This window comes from Miniopterus schreibersii, assembly GCF_964146895.1.
Source record: "Miniopterus schreibersii genome assembly, chromosome: 22".
Lineage (NCBI taxonomy): Eukaryota > Metazoa > Chordata > Mammalia > Chiroptera > Miniopteridae > Miniopterus > Miniopterus schreibersii.
In genome coordinates this window covers 12819794-12836686 of record NC_138124.1, presented here as the reverse complement: position 1 = coordinate 12836686, position 16893 = coordinate 12819794, and positions in this window count along the sequence as shown.

Here is a 16893-nt window from a genome sequence, read left to right as displayed (position 1 = left end):
CTGCCTAAAACATCAATTATGCTTACACACTTGATTTTGAAGAGAGCTTGAAATCTGGCAGAATTTGAAACCAAGCCCCAGCAAGCCGAACTGCTTTTGTACTAACAGATTAAACAATAATATTAATAACAGTGTTCTGCCGATTGATCCCGGATTCAGAGCTGCCATCTGGCAACTCTGCTTCTCTTCAGTCCTAAAAAATATACTATCAATAACGTGAACTATGCAAATTTTTAAAAAATTAATAGTAATTTTCTCAAGTCCCTGAACTCAGGGAGCACATACGCTGCAGGGGGAGGTAGATAAAAAATTATAACAAAAACACAAGCAAATCACAACATAGACACACACTAGGGTAGCAGGTGCTAAGGAAGAAATGTAAAGTTGCCACCAAGAAGTCAATGGTGGCTCCATTTCCCTAACCCACCAGCCAAGCACAAGTTTCTAGCTCTCTGGGTGGAAAATTGGAAGTTTTGCAGCACAGAGAGGCGGGTCCGGGGGCAGGTGCTCTCAGAAGCATCCAGGCTGCGGGTGGGAGGCCTGGAGGGAGGGCGGGCCTGGGGGGGTGGGGGGGGTGGGGGGGATGTGGGTATGTGTTTGGGGTGAGGGGGTGTGGGTGTGGGTGTGTGTGTGTTCCTGCAGGTATCTGGCAAAAGAGACTTAAAGATATTATCTAGTTTAACTGAAAGAGATCCTTGCAAACAAACTATGGACGGGAGATAATCCTAATAATGAAATATGGGCAAAAGTGCCAAAGAGTGGTAATTATACTCCTAGAACGGGCTTTATTTTACAAGCAACTAAGTGATTTCAAATGCTAATGATGACATACTTGGTCCCATCGCCTTGGTAAAAACGAGTATTTGATTATTAACAGGTTGGGTGAGCGCGAAAGGGTTTCAATACCTATAACGGGTTTTTAAATGTTTATACACTGCTAATTTCATCTCCACTTTATAATCTTTTGTAATCTTTATTAAGGCATAATTTCTAGAGCCTGAAGTTTACCCATTTTAAGCGTTCGGTTGAACACCAACTTGTACATTTTCTGAGCTAGGCAACCATCTCCACAACCTACTTTTCCAACAGTCAACCCTCCCTTTACAACACCTTTTTCTAATGCAAATTACGGTGTACATATTATATTACTTCTGAAGTATGATATGCAATCTCCAGGTAAATAAATGCATACGCACATAGATGCGGACACACATTTTTTGTAAATATTTAATAATAGAGAAGCATGAACTAAAAGATGGGGCCTGTGGCTTAAGGAACCCAATCGCAAGGTCCCCTCAAGTCCAGGTAGCCCTTTATATAACCCACGCTGGTCTCGGTTCCTTTTTCTGGCTCCCCAACGCTTTCACTATGGTTACAGGACATGCCTTTTTCTGCACTTGGAGCGGTGCCTCTGTGACCCCGATAAAATCGAGGGAGAGCAGACACACAGCTCTTGGAGAGACAAGTGTGTTGGCAAATCGCACCCTCAGGAGCAGGGAAGCCCCAGCAGAGGCAGGGCCTCGCGGCCAGGCCTGCAGGGGTTCAAGGAGAAGACATGCAACCTCCAAGGTTCCAGGTTGAAGGAGGGACACAAATTACAGATCAGCCTTCCAGGCATCTGAACATCAAGGCATCCTATGAAAAAAAAAAAAAAGAAGAAAAAAAAAAATGACCCCATTCTAAACATAGCTGCACACTTCCCAAGCGATTGCTTTTATCTAAAAGATAGTGAGAACCAGCCCTTTCTTTTTTGGGACTGGTTGGGACTCGGGGCCAAGGTGGGAGGCCGTCTCCCCCTAACTTTGTTCGTTTAAACATGGCCTCACCTTCACCTTTTCATGCTGGGAAGCTCTGCACCTTAATTCTTTCCCTTGGCTTTTTGGGGAGAGTTCTGTAGTGTTGGTGGTGCGTGGTAAAAGCCTGAAGACAAATGAAAAAGAAAGTTGAACATGCATAACCGAGTTGCTTACGTTTGTGGGTTTCTGGGCTGAACTCTGCCTTAAATACCTGCATGTGAGTAAAAATGCAGCCCCAAATCCAAGTGCAAATCGTCCTGCCCTGCTTTGTAAACAGGCTGACGGTCACAAAGACTGAAGTCAGGGGTCCATTTTGCACTAGAAAGAAGAAAGAATCACCTAGATTTTTTTTCCCATAGAGGAGTTATATGCCCAATTCATTTTGCAACTAAAGTAACATAACACAAACCTTTTCAAATATGCTTTGAGGAGCAATAAATATTTTAAATGCACGCTAAATGGAACACAGAAACCCGGCAGCCAGGGCTTGCATAAATCTTGCACTCCCTGTCAGGTTTGCTTTCAGAATTACAGTTAAAATGAAGAGTGACTTCATAGACTCCTGCTCTGGATAAATGATTAGGCCAATATGTTATCCAGCAATTTCCTAGTCATGTCCAGAAAGAAACAGTTCATGCCTCAAGTTGCTAAAAGACAGACTGTGCGTGTGCAACCGTGTTTTGTTGGTGGTGCATAGTAAAATCACACACATCCACGCAAGAACACAAATTAAAACTTCAGTCCTCAAACAATTCTTTTCAAATGAAGCTCTATTAGCAAATGTTACACATAGTAAAGAATATGAGGAAACAATGCATTGAATGATAATTGTACAATAAGAATATTATAAAGTTTCACTTATTGGTACTTAATAACACTACAGTACTTTATGTGGCCTCAACCAAATGCCCTTTAAGTATAATTTATTTTCTGTCTTTTAAAATAAGCTAAATTACCCTGGAGAGAATACAGTAGTCTATATTGCTGGAATAAAATATATAATGATAGTAATTAGAGGGGAAGAAAATAATATAATGACTTAATAATTTCCCAAAAGGAATTAAATATGTGTCTAATTTGGTTGATTGACATATGTAAGAAATTAGAATGTTTTTCAAAATCCCCCAAATAAATACTGCCTCCTAATAAAGGAGCAATGCAAACTCACACAGACGACCCTGGTTGAAATGGGATCCTCTGTCCAAATTTACGTCTAATGGTAAACACTTAAGTTTATCACTAGTCTTAAACCACAGCATGAATTTATGCCAAAAAAATATGACTACCAGTCAAGCAAGGATTTTATTCCATAGTCGAGTACATGGACATGTATGTTCCTGAGATAAAGCTAATGCCCTAGCAGATGCACAGGCAAAGGGGAAGAGAGGCGTTGAAAAGATAAACGGGTTTGATCAGAAGGATGCTCACCAGGTCCATGGAGCCTGGGAGGGCAGGCGGGTGAGGCCAGTCACCAGCTCTACCCAGTCCTAGTCAAGGCTGAAGTGACAATACTGGTACAAGTGACCAAAGCAGGGCAGGCACACTCTTTTCTTTATAAAAAAAAAATATTTTTAAATATGTTTTTATTGATTTCAGAGAGAGGAAGGGAGAGGGAGAGAGAGAGAAACATCAATGATGAGAGTCATGGATCGGCTGCCTCCTGCTCGCCCCCTGCTGGGGATCGAGGAGCCTGCACCCCAGGCCTGTGCCCTGCCCGGGAATCGAACCACCACCTCCTGGATCCTAGGTCGATGCTCAACCGCTGAGCCACACCGGCCAGGCCACACTCTCTTCTATAGCAGAGACTTGAATAAACCTTTAACTCAAAAGGTAGCATCCTTTACAAAAGGGTCCTCTAGCAGGAACCTGAAGCCCAGGGCAATCCAGGCCTAAGGCAGATGTGAGCAGCACGGGTCTGCCTCCCTTAGGGGACAATCTTGGGCCGGGGGTGTTTTGAGCTTCAGAACTGAAGGTTTGAGAAAGAAGATACCGTATATTACATAACAGCCCAAATGGCTTGTGGGCAGCACCTGGGTAGCAAACGTATCGAGACTCACTCGAAAAATGGGTTAAATAGACTAAAGAGTTCAGGCCAGAATTTGTTATCAAATCAGTTTTTTTTAAAAAAAACACCTTTCCATTTGCATAAGTTTTTGAATTCTGAAATTCCAGATGAGATTTCTGGAGCAGCAGTAACCACTGAAGTCACAGGACAGCACCAGAAATAGACACAGACCGCCAGCTCTGCTTCCCGACCAGCCCCCCACCAGGCCCCAGCCTATGAAGATGGAGAATGGGGCGCCCAGTGGGGTTATTTAGGGCCCTTAGCAAATCAGTCTCCTTCCAGCCTCCCTGGGCCCCTTTACACGGTGCATTTATTGAGATCCTGCAAACCCATGTTGTGCCCCAGGCTGGGGGAGGGGGTCCCCAGAGAGAAATGAGCATGCCCCAGGGAGGGCTCAGGACACCATCGGCGAGCAAAGAAAATACTGGAGCTTCCCTCCCTTCAGACTGATCTAATGTGTCCTTTTAATTTCTATTTCTGTGTATGTTTAATAATACATGTAACATCAGCACCACAGTCCATGTGCATAATTTATAAGTAAATATGTAAACTTACATCGGGTGTGCCTGCTGATGGGATGTATTATTGAGAAAGCATGGAAAGAACACTGCCAAAGCACTTCGACAATTAAATCCTTTAATCTGCTGGGGGAAAAATAATAATATCCTGCAATACTGAGAAAAGAATGTTTTCCCCTTCGGGCGATGGCTGTTTTCAGAACCGTGTCTCTTCTTTCAGAACGAAGTCTCAGGTAAGGAATATAATACAAACCAGACAAGGTGAAATAGGCAAGATGCTTGGTGTTTTTTTTAATTTAAAAAAAAATAAGCAAGTGGGATTTAAACAGGGTTTTCGGTAAATATTGCTGTCACTCCCGTTAAACAGTGTTTCTCTTGGGGACTTTGTTAAGCATTAATATCAACAAATGATCGCATTTGCCTCGAGTTGACTCTAACATTTGCAAACTGCTTTATGCTCCGCTTCTTGGTGCTTCCTCCAGCCCATTTCATTAATTTGCATTTTCAACAGTAGCCACAGATGACTTTCCGGGCAACCAGGTGATGAGGCAAAGGTAAGAAAAGAAGATTTGCATCTCCTTTGAGAGAGGAATCGCTCATGATTAGAGCAGGAATTCAGACTCACAACATTAAAATGAACCCATCTAGCCCGGCTGGTTGAGCATCGACCTGGGATCCAGGGGATCTTGGTTCGATTCCCGGTCAGGGCACAGGCCCGGGGTGCAGGCTCCTCGATCCCCAGCAGGGGGCGCGCAGGAGGCAGCTGATCAATGACTCTCTCATCATTGATGTTTCTCTCTCTCCCTCTCCCTTCCTCTCTCTGAAATCAATAAGGACATATTTTAAAAAAATAAAAATAAAAATAAATAAAATGAACCCATCTATCTGGGGAACTGAAGCCTGGGGTTAGCGGTGACATCATAAATAACACCAGGGGAAGAGAAATGCCCAGGAGAACAGAGCACAATGAAAGGTCAATATGCAGAAATGACCATAAATATTCTTTAAATGGCAATGTTTCCAGAAGCAAAATGACTTTTCTTTTCGTGCTCCCGGGTCATCCTAGTTATTACACCCGCTGTTGCAGACGCAAAATGTACAGGAGACAAGGCTGAGTTGGGCCCGATTTATCACACACTCTGAACGCTCCTCTTCTGAATGAACTCCCAGGATGGACTTTCCAATCTCTGAAAAACGCCCCCCCAAAATACTTTTTCTTTGACATTGAAACTGTTGGTGCGTGGCAGTGGGAAACAGTACAGAAAATTACCAAGGCTAAAAAAGTAATGGGATTTAAGTATCCTATGAAAGAAGTACCAGTAACACAGAGAAGCAATTAGAAAGCGACCACACGAACATCCAAATGCTCTGAAGAAAGCATTTGTTGTCACCGATCTGCCATCGAAGCCTCCAAGGCTCTCTATCCTGTCACTCGCTGCCGCCCCAATCTCTTTGTGCACACCAGTGCAACCTTGATTTGTACAGTTTGAAAATGGAGTCACTGAAGGTGAAAGTAAACAGTGTCCTTCAGACCATAAAGAACCATGTTGAAAGCAGGTGTTGATTTCAACCCACCCATGAGCTAAAACACCAGGGTTTTTTTTAAGCTGCTGAGAAAACTTTCATTTCCCATCCTTGGACATTAATGGCTACAGTTGTACGAATATTAGATCTGTGATACGGAAAGTGAAGGAACTTTCGCACTGCTCATGTTCTCTATGAGTTAAAAAAAGACTCACGAATAGTAATGAAGGTCGCGATTTTTTTTTCCTAGGCATTAGCTCAAGGAATAAAATCCATTCTCCTGAGGAACTCAGAGTTCAGTAGGAGAGATAACAAAGCAATCCCAGCACAGCAGTGTGATTTATGAGGGGCTATGAATGAGACCCTAAGGGAGCACATACAAGATGCATCCACCTATCCTGGTTAAGGGCCACGACCAAGGAAATAGCGATCAGAATGGAGATGAGGGGACTGATTGAGGTGAATTATGTAGTCTAGCGATGATATGTGTTGGGAGGGGAGGGTAAGACAAAGGCAAGTTTGGTTTCCAGGTGGGAAGCAGGAGAGCCAGGGAGGAAAGGGGGTAAAAACAAGAAAGCTGATAGAGGGAGAAGTTTGAAAGAGCGAACAATCATTTCAAATACTCCAGAGAAGCTGGCTGATGAAGGCAGAGGCACATCCATTGATTTTGACGTTGGGGAGGGCCGGAGAGACCTTGGGGAAACAGAAGCCAGAATGCAGGGAGCTGGGGAAGCAGGAAAACAAGATACGACAAGAGATGCCCTTTTAAGATGCTTTGCTGTGAAGAGGAAACACTCTGTAATCTTATACCAGCGAACATCTAATAGCATCATTTGATTAAGATAGGTCAGATTTTTAAACTCAAGCTCATAAATTAAAACTAAGTAGAAGTTGTAAATATACAAGATTCATATTTCAATCACAGACTCCTCAAAAAAAAATCTCACAATTGCCTTTCCCCTGTGAATTATAGTTTTCATGTCTTATTTTGATGGCAAGCAATCCTACCTATTCTGAAGAGACTCTGGATTACACGTACAAGCTTAGGTTACAGGTTTAAAACTTTAGAATTTGATTGTAGCTTTTTTTATTATTATTATTTTCAGAGACAAGAAAACTAAACAAGAGACACGAATAGGAAAATTGTGGTTTATATTTCTCTTCTCTGTGGCACCCAGGGCAGCTATCAGCTCTTAGTGGAGGTCTAATTAACATTTGTTAAATGGAACTGAAGGTCAAATGGCTAATTAGGACAGATCCATGGCTAGAATCTAGATATTTTGACTCTCCAGGAAACTTTTCTCAATGACAATCCAAAAGGTCGTGTCTTGCACTTGCATACTTTTTAAAAAGAAATTATACTCAACATTATTAATCATTGGGAAAATGCAAATCAAAACTGCAATGAGATTCGACCTGACACCTTTTAGGATGGTCACTATTTAAAAAAAAAAAAAGTGTTGGTGAGGATCTAGAGAAATTGGAGTCCTTGTGCACTGTTGGTAGAGTGGAAATGTGAAATGGTGTAGTCGTTACGGAAAATAGTATAATGGTTCCTCAAAAAAATTACACATAGAATTACTATGTGTTCCAGCAATTCCATTTCTGGGAATATACCCCAAAAAAGTGAAAGCAGGGACTCAAAGAGGTATTTGTACACCCAATCAAACAACAGTCACCCAAGGGCTACTATTTTCAAATCATTTTCCATAGCCATGCTTTTTATGTCATTATATGAATATCAAAGTATTGCTTCTGGTTTTTAGAAGAGATTTGCTAAAACTTGACTATGGGGACATTTTCTAGTGCTTCTCTCTCTATAAATACCTGACACCAATTCACAGTGAATGGTACAAGGGAGAGAGCTTTTCTTCCCAGAACAGATCATTTCTGTACTACAATTGTTGGGCTATGCTGTCAACTTTGCTATCTTAGCCCCTTCATTCTGAATTCTATAAATAAGCATAAAAACCAAGATGTATTATTTCAGGCCACTTTTCTCTTAATTTTATGACAGTTCTCTGAATGATTTCACCTTGCACAGCTCATGTCGCTTAATACAAAGACCCTTGCTGAGCTAATAAAAGGGAAAACACACAACTGTCTCCATAGTGAGGGTAAAAATTCACTTCGATACATTTGTTTGGAAGGTTATTCCATGGTGTTAGCTCTTTGGAGAGCCCACTGATTTGCCTTAATGTGTTTTTAGATTTAGAGTATTTTAAAGAAAATCGATATAAAAATACATGGTCCATAGGCTCCTATACTAACTCCCAATAGATGCTCACCATGTGAACTATTAAATTACTCCATGATCACAGGTGGAGAGCAGAATGTCTTGCAAAGTTTGCACAAGGTGACAAGTGGGTTAAACTAAAAAAGCTCTCCACGGATAGAAACTAGCTTAGAATGCACACTATTCAGGGATGTATTTGTAGAGATGCACGCACATCATGAATGGAAATAGGAATCACTAATCTCCATTAATGCAGCCATTAAAATTTAATTTCCTGATTCTATATAGCCATCTGGAAAATGATTTAAGATATAATTGCACATGGAAAACATACAAAGTATAAAATGGCACCTTTTGTTTACAGCTCTGTGAGGTGATGTGTAAGTATGGACTGGAATATAAGGGGACACGGAAAAACTTTTCATGGCTAGTGTTTTCAAGGCAGAGAATATTTGCTTTTTTCCTTACGTGTTTTATGTTTATTTCCTCTAATATTGACATCATGTGTCTGTGTAATAAATATACATAAAACTAAAAGTAGCCCGTCCGGCATGGCTCAGTGGTTGAGCGTCGACCTATGAACCAGGAGGTCTCGGTTCGATTCCCATCAGGGCACAGGCCTGGGCGCAGGCTCCTCGATCCCCAGTAGGGGGCGTTCGAGAGGCAGCCGGTCAATGACTCTCATCATTGATGTTTCTCTCTCTCTCTCCCTCTCCCTTCCTCTCTCTGAAATCAATAAAGACATATTAAAAAAAAAAAAACTAAAAGTAATGTGTGCAGTGATATTTTGTGTTTCTGTGTGTTTTCCTCCAACAGAAAGGAAAAATCCAACCCAAATATTCTTGGATGAAACTAGATTCCCAATGGCCAGCTCAGAATAATACAGCAGCTGCCAGGGGTCAGGAGGCTCAATGGGAAGTGTGACGTCATCAGCACGAGGATCTGCTCTGGGCTTTGGAAGTGGAGCTGTGGCTCTGGGCCAGTTATTTGCCATCTCCGTCTTGGCATTAATTTCACAAGCAGAGATCCTGTCGAAGGACCAAGAGGATCCTAGGTTCGGGGCTGTTAGCTATATAACCTGTTCTCCCCACAGGTCAAGCGCTTGGCTCTTTCAGATCAAGCATCACCTCCTCAGCAAGCCTGACCCTGACCCTGACCCTGGCCCTGACCCTGGCCCTGACCCTGACCCTGACCCTCCAGTATTAGCTGCACTCTGCACCATAACCTCGTCGCATCTGGCAGTCACTATGGCCTTCACAATCAAAATCATTTCATTCATTTTCTTACTTGGTCTCCCCAGCCCACCTCCCACCCCCTCCCACAATAATTAAGTCCTCTGAGAAGATGGGGCTGCATCTGCCTCGCCCATCAGCACTCAGAACAATAGCAGGTAAGTTCTGATGGAATGAATGAAGGGGAGAATGAATGAATGAATGCATGCAGAGGGCAATTCCTTCTACTACTCTCATCACTCATACAGGGCGGAGCAAAAGTAGGTCTACAGTTATGAGCAGGTGAAACACAGAGTTAATTCTTGCATTATTTATTAATTATTACATTATTTTCCATATGAACAACTGTTAACCTACTTTTACCAGAACTCCGAGCCTGCCTAGAGACTAGTATATTCCATCAACCGCAAAAGTCTCACAGTTAGGTTCTTTAATAAATGTTTAATTATTCAATAGTATAGGATAATATATTTATTGCTCTGTGATAAGGTGTGTGAGCAGCTTGATGTACCAGATACTGAGCGTTAAATCAGTGAGTGCCCAGCCCCCGCTCGGCCTCATCAGAGGCCTGGGCGTAGCCATGCTGAGGATGGAGCAGCTTCACCCGCCTGCACCTCCCCCTGCTTTTCCCCTCGTTCCCTAATGAACAGGCCACTCTTATCACCTTCACAAAATCAAGGTCAACAAGCTGAGAGGGAAGCCCTTGAACTCCACCCCGGGGTGAAGCCCACAAGGCTGAGCTCTCAACTGATCCAACTGGGAACCACTGGGCTAAATGAATTAAAATGAAACACACACACACACACACCGCCCTTCCTTGCCTGTGACTTAAGAAAAGATTTTTTAAATATAGACCAATGGGTATTTCCTACACTCATGTGAAATATGGTTTATACGAACAGTACATTTCTAGACTTGTCAGGGAAGCATTAAATTTGCCCAAATCACACAACTTCTTGTCTCAAAATCCCCAAAGGGGTTCACTCACTACCAGTGAAGTCTGCACACAGCAGTGCTGGCAGGGCATTCGTTATAGCAGCACCTCGCAAATGAAAAAAAGGCAAACAATTTTCAATATTAAAACCACCTACCTTGTAAAAAGTTGATGTGGATGTTTCCCCCGCCACTCTGATTTCACCAATGCCCAGGGACAGCTCAGGGAAACGGACACTAGAGTTTATCAGCCTAAATGGGTAATTCCCAAATGAACTTTCCCAATTTTCTACGGTCTCTCGTGCCATGCAGCCTGCAACTCATTTCAGAGAAGATCAGCTAGAGAAAGGCTTGGAGGGGTCAGAATTATCTGAAAAGAATCTCCTCACTGAGCTAAAACACTGCCCAGTGAGTTTTTAAATATGAAGAATCATTAGGTTTGAACATGACAGGCAAGGTGACACCGTCTAGTTTATTGAGGCCAACATGAAGGGTTTCAACCCTGGAACGCAGAGCAGCTGCTCACAGCCCCGGGATTCAGAGACTCTCCCAGAATCTTAGTTGGAACGGGTCGTGGAGGCTGTCTGGTCATTACACACCTTCAGTGGGGAGCAAGGCAGAGTGGAATGGTGAAAACTAGATATTAGATGGCTTGGAATGAAATAGTGGGGAAAGACAGTTATTCTGCTTCTCTGAGCCTCAGTGTGCCTTTCTATAAAATGGGGATTTTTACCTAGAAGCCTTCCTGAGAGGATCAGGAATAAGTTGGTGACTTAGGATCTTGAGCTCATGGTGATAAAGCTCAACAGGCCTATGTGTTCAATTTTTTATTTTTTATTTTGGTCACATAAATAGTTCATGACATTTAAGAACATTTCATCACGGACTATCTCGGTTCTGCTGTGTCTTCTGGTTCAACATTTGCACAGGGAACTTCCTCAGATCCCCTTTCTCAGCCCTGGCGAGCAATGCCTGTCCCCGGGCCAGCTCACATGAGACTTCAGAGAAAGAAGGAAATGTCAGAGCGATCCTACCTGTTCGGACAGGCCTAAAAGGCCAAAGGCAACTGCCATGAGGACTCCTGCAAAGTTCAAAACACTCAACTGTGTGGGAAGAAAGCGCAGGACAAACACACCGGAGAGCAGGTAAGGAGGAGAGCACGGGTGGCCCTGTGCAGGTCAAGGCTCAAGAGATGGAGATAAGGGTCTGTCCCAGCAACAAGCATTCCAGAGAAGCTGGTCACTGCGGGACAAAGAACTGCGATGCATTTTACCGGCCAGACTATGTTACCCACTGACCACGCGAGGGTCAGCAAGCCTGCAGCGTCCCAGAGCTCCAGCTGGCCCAAGGGGGGACATCAGGAGGTTGAAGAGCTGACCCCAAAGGTCAGTTCCAGACTACAAACCTGGAAAGCTAAGTGAATTTTGTCGATATAAAATCTTTCACGTTGGGCACAGCACTTTCGACAGGAATGTCAGTAACTGCAGTTCGAGCAATGCAGTGTCTTTTCTTATCTATTACCTAAGTTCTCAGACGAAACCCCAGCATCTTGCATAATGCTAAAAATAGTTCCCCAACCACCACAAAAAAAAGAAGAATTACACAATGATTATTTTTGTTTGTTTCTGGTTGGCTTTGGGGTTTTTTGTTTGCTTTTTTACTTTTATGCATTGTCACCTTGGTTGCAAGCTGGATCTGAGCCTGGTGGCAGTCGCACAGATACACCAGACACTTTCAGTTTTCCTGATCAGCCGGCACATCTCTCGTGAATACTCCCGTTTATCGGCTAACTCTTAATAGACAAAGTTGAAACAGGCTATCCTCAACCTTCAGTTCCCCCAAAGCAACCATCTGTCAATTATATACAATGGAACAGGGTTAATTTATGATGGACGTAAGTGATAAGTGAGTGTTTTTCATAAAAGACAATAAATTAAGAGGGTAGATAGTAAGCATTGGACCTTGTGACAATGATATGGGTTCAAATTCTGGAAACCAGGCCCTGGCCCGGTAGCTCAGTTGGTCAGAGCATAGTCCTGATACACCAAGGTCGTGGGTTCAATCCCCAGTCAGGGCACATACAAAACTCAACCAATGATGCATTAGTAAGCGGAGCAACAAATCAAGGTCTCTCTCTCTCTCAAATCAATAAATAATTTTTTTTTTAATTCTGAAAAGCAGCTTTCAACAAGCCCCTTGTCGCCTCCCTGCCCCGGCCTGCTCTTGTTTGCTTTGCAGGTGGCGGGCCGCCTCCCACACCCGAGCTCAGACTGTGAGGCACAGGAAAGGCCAAAGGGAGCAGAAAATTCATCTGCACCCTCTAAAGAATTGGCCGAAGTCAACCTCCTACCTTTCCCATCACATGAAACTCACTCCTCCGCTGCCTGGCCAGGAGAAATGTCCACCTTCCCCCTGTGACCCGCTTCTTACCTGCCCACTGTCCTTGAGAGGCAGCATTTTATCCATCTGCTGATGTTGTTCAACCCACTGGATTACTCGGCTGTCACGTCAGCTGAATCAGTCCCTCAGCTGGTGGCTATCCAGGGACCACCCAAAGACCAGTTCTCTCCAACCTCTGTATGGACTGCAGGCTGTGATTCTAGCCACCTGTCCACCCAAAACCTCCACTGTGGGGTCATCCACAGCAGAGACATTTCAGACTCACAATGTCCACAAAACATTCTCCTCTAGTCCTGACTTGTGTCACTGGCACCAGCCCAGGGGCCCAAGGCACAAACCTTGTCCCCAGTGTTGCCTCTCTCCTCACCTACATCCACCCGGTCACCTCCGTCACCTCCCAGGTGTCCCTCCAATCCTTGCACACCTCTGCTCCCCCACTGCCTTCAGCCAAGCCCCACAGCCTCCCTCCTGAGCTATGATGACTTCTTAACTCCTGTCCCGCAGACGCACGGCCAGAATCAGGGCATCTGACACCAGTCACCCAGGTCACTGCCCAGCAAGTTTTGCCCTGTCTGTGGGGATCACGTCTGTCTGGTCACCACTGTATCTGCTTTGGGTGCCTGACATTAACACTTAGGCGAGCAGCAAATGAGAGCCGGCACTCTCAGAATTAAATTCTGCCCCCGGGCCACAGCCTCAAATTAATGTTCGTCTAAACATCTGTCACTGAAGGAGACGTAAAGACACAGTAACCTGAGTTTCACACACCAAGGCCAGTCATCTTTCTACACACTCACGTGCACACTCATATCGACAGCCGTGCATGCTGCCTGACACGATGGGGCTCTTCTGGGAAAAACGTATAGAATTGTGGGTGACAATTGCTTCTTTCAGAAGAAAAAAAAATACTGAAAATGCAAGACACAGCTCTTCTAGATATTTTCAAGACACAGTGGCAAAACACAGCATCACACTCAAGCCCTCTGTGGCCTGAGAAGGGGCTGGCTCTAGGGCAGGAGTCTCTGTGCTAATCTTCAGATCAAGCCCCAGCATCCTGAGTCCAGGCCACCACCCACCGCCACCCACGGGGAAACCCAGCTGAGCGCACACTCACGCGGGGAGAGCGGAGATTCCACATTCTGCAAGCAGAGATGTGCAACCGTGTCCATCTGCTTGTGAAACTTTCAGTAGGAGTGAATGACTATGACATCCTTCCCCTGGATTCTGGCAGTTTGCCCCTAAAGAAGAACTTGTTAACTCCAAGTGGTGAGCAGATCAGTACCTTGCTCAGTGAGGCCATTCCAAGCAACGCCAGGCCTGCCTGCCAGGCCTCTCCCGCAATACTCACACAGGACAAGGACATCCTGGAAACTGTCCCCGGGGGTGCGAGGGGAGGCACTGGGACCACACCGCCTGCCTGCACTTCCATCCTTACAGCTGTAGGACCTAGGACGCGGCCCTTCCTGTCCCTGTGCCTCAGTTTCCTCGCATTGAAATACAGGCGATAATACAGGTAGGAAGGACTGTGATCATGGATTAAAGAGTTAATAATTCTTAGCACAATGCCTGGCGCAGTCTGAGGGCTCAGTAAACGTCAGGGACAGTATTATAAATTATAACTAGATTACAGTAATGATATATTAGCCCTCCTGTTAATCTTCCCTTCCTTCCCTCTGTACAAGGAAGCCCACACCCTCACAGTTCTAATAAATACTAAGAGCGGTTCTCCAACCTCAGCTCCAGAATGACCTGGGCAGCTTCTTAGAACTCAGGTTGCTGTGTTCCCCACGCTGAGGCCCTTCCCGGACTCCCCAGTTTCAGTAGCTCCACCAATTCCCAGCTCAGCTCCAGCCTCAGGAGCTCCCCAGGCCTGCGTGCCAACACCTGTCCCACTGGACGGTCCTCAGTGCAACCAGCTCCGTGAGACGGGGAGCTCCCTGGCGATCAGGACTTGCCTGACTCAGTGCCTGGGACACAGAGACCCCTCAATAAATGGTGACAGACAGATCTGAGAGCTGAGAGAGCCAGAGGCACCCCTGGAGAACCAACCAGACTAGAGACCAGCTCAGGGGCCTTCCCTCAGAACTGTTCACTGGACATGAGGTGCCCCAGCCCCCCAAGCGCCCGGATCCCCCCCCAGCCCAGCTAGAAGTCTTTTCTATGTTCAATGAGCCATGAGTCCCTTGCCTGCAACCAACAACGGTCCCTTTCACCTTGGGAGTTAGTGGAGCTCAGCTTCCGGCCTCTCCCTGGCACAGGCCCTGCCAGCTCAGGCTGCTGGGCCAAGCTCGGTGCTCTTGGGGACCGGGGAAGCCTGCAATCAGGAAGCATTTCTTTATGAGCATTTCTGGTAAATTGCCCAAAAAGGTCTCAGCAGAAGCAGAACTCTGCAGCATATTCGTATAATTTCTTTTTCTCATTCTAAATACGGATTCGCTTTCATCACTAAGTTCATATGACTTTTTCTTAAGGAAGGATTCCAAATTTTGCCTTTTTAAAAAATTTTTTTTTCAACGACAGTTTACATTCAGTGCTATTTTGTATTAGTTTCAGATGTTTACCTTTTAGGTCTTACAAAATCTGGGCCTGCCCCTGTTTTCATACTCCTGCTCCACAGCCCTTTGGCTTTTCTGGAGTTTTCTTCCATTCATCACCCACCCTGCCCTCCAATTACAGCATCTCAGCCAAGCCAGCCCCACCTGTTAAGCACCTTCCAGGCAGGATTTCAAATGCTTCTGAAGAGGAGCTCTAGGCATGTTATCAATGTCACTGTCGAAAGCAAGATCCAGGCAGGGCATCCTGTCTGATCCTGCCAACACATACAGACTTCCTCCAACAAGACGCTCTCTGCAACTCCTGACGCTAATTTAAATAGAAAATCCCTCAATTTTTGCGCGTAATCACCAGTGATTATAAGGACAACTTCAGGAAAGCATGTGTTCTCTGTCAGGAAAGATTAATTAAAATTCTAAGCACTATTTTCATTCTCAACCCATACAATATAATAATTTTAATTGGAAAATCCCTTCTGTGGTTTACACGCACTTAAAGAAATTGTCAGTCGCGTTGTTATGGTTCCTTTACTCAAAGACCAAATTAGGAAGTTTAGGATTTCTTTCCAAAGGTGTCGTACTCTACATTTCCACAGATAGATTTAAGGAAAAATACATACATATTTTAAAATAAATATTAGCTATATTTATTCATATATGATTGTAGATTTACACATCAACGCAAAATCCCTTCTAGGTGACAACACTGTCCTCTGTTCGGCTGGAGGCTATGAAAGAAACCAAGCTGAATTATGTCCAATCAAGCCGATTCATATAAATTATAAATCAGCCTGATTTATATAAATTTATATGTAATTAATATGAATCAATTTATTTACATATTGATTTATATGCAAATTAATTTCCTATATTAATTTACATATAAATTACTATAAATCAAGCTGAATTATATAAAGCACATGAAAACTATGAAAATTAGCTGTGACTTCAATGTGTGAGATACAAGGAATCACACACAGTGTGACTGACTTGTCCCCCTTGGGTGTATTAGGCCCCTGAAATTATGTAAAGGAAGACACAGGCTAAATTTTATATTTTAAAAATAGCCGCTCACGTTCTCGCCCCAGATTGGTCATGGTGTAACTACCTTGAACAAAGGGCCGGGTTCTCCTGCCTTAGTTTCCCATCTGTTCAGGGGGAGTTAAATATCTACTTTGCAAATTTTACTCAACAAGATAAAGTGCCCGGCCCGGGCCCTTGCCAAGCGTTGGTTCTTACTAACCTTATTTTAAGGGTGGTCTTGGTGACCCTTGTCACTTTGGACCAGGGACCAGGCTAATGACATTCTTATTTTTACACTCTCCCTGCCTTTAAATGCTTATTAGCACAGGTGAGAGGGGTGAGGGGAAGCAAAAGCCCAGTGTGCCCTCGGTCTCTCCCTAACACCCACCTGTGCGCCCTGCAGGTCCCCTCTGTGCCAACACCCGGGCCGCCAGGCCTGCGCGCCCCTGCACACCAGCCTGGCTCGCGCAGAGCCCCCGCGACAGGCGCACGACAAATATTTGTTCAACCGAAAGGCTGCTGACCCCAGTGGAAAACGAATGTGGAAACCAGAGCCCACGGCCCCGTCCGAGGCTCGGGCACTGAGGCCCGTTCCCAGGCCCCAAGGTGCGGGG